Genomic DNA, 4,386 nt, shown 5'->3' with positions numbered 1-4,386 from the left:
CCCCACTTTATTGTCATGGAAAGTCCGAAAATGGTGGAATAAATATTCCTTCTTTTATGCAATCAGTCCGTCGAATATGCACAACGGTTAGTTGTACATGTGTCATAATCCTTCGCATTTGCGTTACTCATTTGCATCTTTCGATCGTGTGTCCGCATGCGGTTGAAGTTCAGCTCTGGATCGACTGTCGCATTGCACCGTCATTGCGTTGATCGTCTCTTCAGTATTGATTTGACGAGCTCAATGCGACAGAGATGCGTCGTTCAGTTTCTCTCTAAGCCTTGATCGCAAGCGGTGACTTGGTTTCCTGCAAAACAGACTTGAAATATCCTTTTCTACCATCTTAATGGTCTTAATGGGTGTATTTGCGATAATTTATAATTATTGTATTCCTTAGCTAATTTTCATACAATCGCCGCATATTTTCTCTCTTTTGGCCACAATATCTAAATAAAGCAGCATAAATAACTTGTATTTCTACAAGTTATCACACCCCAAAATTTAGATATATGCTTGTCCTCAAACATATCTTCTACTAAGGCAATAATGCTCAATTCTTATCTTATATTTTTGCGTCGATTGGTTGCTCCGAATGTTACACTTAGGCACATTACTCGACAACGCAATTTTCTCCTATCCTTGCTAATTCCTAACAAAGCCCTATTTTATTCTTCTATATAACAAATTTCTGCTCAAAAATGCTTTTCTAATTTTTATAAATAGAATGTTAACCTCTTCTTTGTCAAAACAACTTGATGCATCTATATACGGTGGTCAAACTTTGCGTCATTTATTAGAGAACGTTGACCATGGTTACACCCTTCATTTTGGCTTGTTCCCACGGGTGTCATGTGAACATCCAACTACGGTTGTGTGCCAATTCAACTATAACTCATGATATTCAGAGGAGTTGTCTCTTGCATTTATTTTTCTTTTTCATTTTCATATTGCATTGTCCTTGGAAACTCACCTTCGTTTTGGCTTGCTCCCATGGGTATCATGCGAACATCCAACTACGAGCAGGTTCCTTTCACAACTAACTCTTATTAGGTTGGAATTATTTTTGAAGTTTTTCCTTGCGCTGACATTGGAGTTTTGTATAAAAAAAATTTATTTTTTTTTTTGAATTGTAAAAAATGAACGCATTTTCTTAATGACCGCATAATCTTGATCTCATCTGCTCAGACCTTCCCCACCCCTAAATTTAAAGATGCGCAAGGTCCTCATTGCATTGTTTGGATAGACTAGACAAACACTTAGAAAAAAAAATTCAAAAGAAGGTTTGAGCAGAACTTTGAGAGATAAAAGGTAAAGTACTGTTAAGCTACAAATTAACTAAGTGTTAGTTAGAATTTAAAAAGTATGGGAAATTTTTCTAAGTATAAATATATTATACATCATGGCAGCGCAATGAATAACGCAAAAGTAAAAGATCAAGAACATTGCAAATATTGACAAAGGATAATAAAGAAAAAGACACCGGCAAATGGAGAGAATATTTACTCAATTGTATTGAATATTAACAAAGTATATAAATAATTAAAAATTAACGCAATACAAAAATTGTTGCCTGTACAAAGAATCAAAGAATATCATTAACTTAGAAAAATAATGAATTGAATAAAAGTATAGAATGGCCACATAAAAATGTAAAGATCATTGTTGAGGAGCAGGAGGATCTGGAGGAGGGTTTTGAGGTGGTACTAAAGGAGCTTCTTCAAAATTCAAGTGTTGTCTGAGATGCGGAGACACCATGGGACCATGAAGATATGCGGTGAGAAAATTAAAGTACTCATGGTTGCAGTCCGCAATCTGTCTTTGGTGTCGATGGACCTTATAAATGTTGTGTTGAATATTGATCAACGCTTCCCTTGACGTGGCAGCACTGCGTTGTATATCGTCGATTTGCTCCATTACCACATCAAATCTCTGGTTAAAGAAGGCTTGTTGCTGAGTGAAGAGTTGTTGTTATTGGGAGAAGAGGGACTGCATTTCTGCTAACTCAGCAGCTAAGGAGGTGACAGTGGGTGGTGCCTGCGATGTCTCGCCAGCAACATTTTGGGGTTGGGCAGAGGTGCCTTCACCCAAATCGTGTGGGTCATCAATATGCGACGGTGGAATGGAAGGTTGCGGTGATGATGCTGAAGGTGAGGATGGGGCTGCTGGATATGCGGTTGGAGAATTTTTGGGTAAAGTGCTCAGGAAGGGAAGAAGGAAGAAGGTTGTGTGGGAGGGCTTGGAGGGCGGATAATTAAGGGCAAAGGATCCAAGGGTTCTGGATCTTGCGTTGTTTCTTCTTGGATTTTCCTCTTTCCCTTATCATCTCTGCGCTGTCTCTTTGGCCTGGGTTCTTGTGGCGTATTGAGATCGATTGCGAGCCTCTTTAAAGATAACTCTGGGCTCCTCAGGATTTTGAGGAGCAACCTCAGGATTTTGATATTGATGAGGCCGTGGACTTCTTGCATGGGCTCATCCTCAATGCCTATGCCCATTGATAGGCACAGACTTGAGACAGTCCATGGAAAGAAGTATTGTCCTCTAATGTGCCCCACAAAGCCTCGAATTTGACTTGTGATCAACCGGCCTACATCAATTGGAATGCCGCACGCAATGCAATATGTGGCCATAACTCGATCCCTTGAAATTGGCTTGTCATGGGAAGTTGGGATCAATCGCTTTTTAACCAAATAAATCTAAAGCCTTGCCTCCGAAAGCAGAGTCTTGGATGCCAGGGTCTTGATGCCTTTTAAAGAAATCGACCATTTAGTGCCCGGTTGCATTAATACTCGCAGCGCATCTTCCAACTGTTCTTCCGGGGGATCATCAATGATTTGTTGCCCGGTGCATCCGGGTTATCCTTCATTTGGTATAGTTCATTGATGTCCCTTGCACTGAAAGACACCACTTGCCCTTTTATGGTCACTACATCCTTAGTGCCATGTATCCGTCCATGGTAGAAGTTGCGCACTACCTTTGGAACAACAATGGCTGGGCACTGGCAAAATGTGTCCCAACCATGCTCCACGATCACGCTCATGATTAGATCTGGTAGTGGCGTTGGCACAAGGAAAAAGCCCATCTCCATCAACAAATCGTCATTCTCTTTCTTTCTTGATGGATGCACCTTTGCCAATGCGGGCTTGCTTCTTTATACGACTGCTTTACCCTTTCCCTTGGCCAACGCTAGGCGGGATTGTTGCCTTTGTCTTATTTACCATTCCTTGTGTTGTTCCTCCTTCTCTCGCTCGGCAAGTTCCTTGCCCTTCTTCTTAATCAAACGCTGCCTGTTGGCTTCGCGCTTCCTCTCCTTCTCTTCTCTCATTCTCCTTTCTTCTTCTGCCTTCTTTTTCTTTTCTTCTTCTTCCTCTTCTCTCACTTCTCTTCCAAACTCTTCCACAAACTGCTCAGAGGCCCACAAAAGGCGTTGTTCCTCTTCAATTCGCTTTATTTCTTCAAGCCTTGAGATCTCGTTATTGCGGCGAACCTCCTCATCATGTAGTCTTCTTCTTCTATCACCTTCTGCAGTGATGAGTTTCGCTCGCTCCATTTTCTCTTGTCTCTCTTCCTCTTCCTTTCTCCTCCTTTCATTTTCTTCTAATGTGTTGATCAAAATTAAAGGGTCAACGATAGACCCTTGCGGCACATTCTCCTTGCGATGCCGCATCAGGGGGTAGCTTCTCCTTCTTCGCCTTCGTCGACCACAACAACTTGTGTTGTTTCATGTTGCACCGGCTCCCTGAGCTGTGCTGGTTCCCCCCTGTCCTCCCTCACGGAGGTGGATTCTCTATCCATTTCTAGGCTTGCAACCCTCTTCTTCTTTTCTTCTTCCTTCTTTAGGCGCCTTTCCTCACGCCTGCGCTCTTTCCTTTCTTTTTCTCTTTCTTCTTCCTTTGTTTGGCCTCCCTATCTTCTTCATCCTCCTTCTTTTCTTTATTCTTCTTTTTCTCCTCTTCCACCTCTTGTTGCTTCTCTACTGCGACTTATTCTAACGCGACTCTGATGGGTCCGTCATAGGATTCTACTTGCATAGTTTCCTCAGGAGTCTCTAAAGCCAGAGTGCTTTTTCTTGTCTCCTCTTCCACCACTTCCTCCGTCACTACTAGTTCTTCAATTATGGTCACCGTCACCTCCTCCACAGACAGTGGCTGGTTTACAACCCCTGCCTCGGGTAATCCTCTCCTTTTCTCCAAGTTACTCAGAATGTTTCCAAATACCTCATTGTCGTCTCATCTCTTCTTCTCGCTTTCAGTGGAGACTGCTGGAGTTGAGAGCGGGGTGCTTTCAGTGCTTTGCCCCCTTTTGAACGAAGTGGTCTAACGGCTAAAGGGTTTCTCTGGGGTCTATCGGCAATTTTGGGGATAGTGTGTGGTTGGGCAGCAAGACAGC

Source organism: Benincasa hispida, chromosome 11 (assembly GCF_009727055.1).
Source record: "Benincasa hispida cultivar B227 chromosome 11, ASM972705v1, whole genome shotgun sequence".
Classification (NCBI taxonomy): domain Eukaryota; kingdom Viridiplantae; phylum Streptophyta; class Magnoliopsida; order Cucurbitales; family Cucurbitaceae; genus Benincasa; species Benincasa hispida.
Note: the sequence above shows the minus strand (reverse complement) of the source record.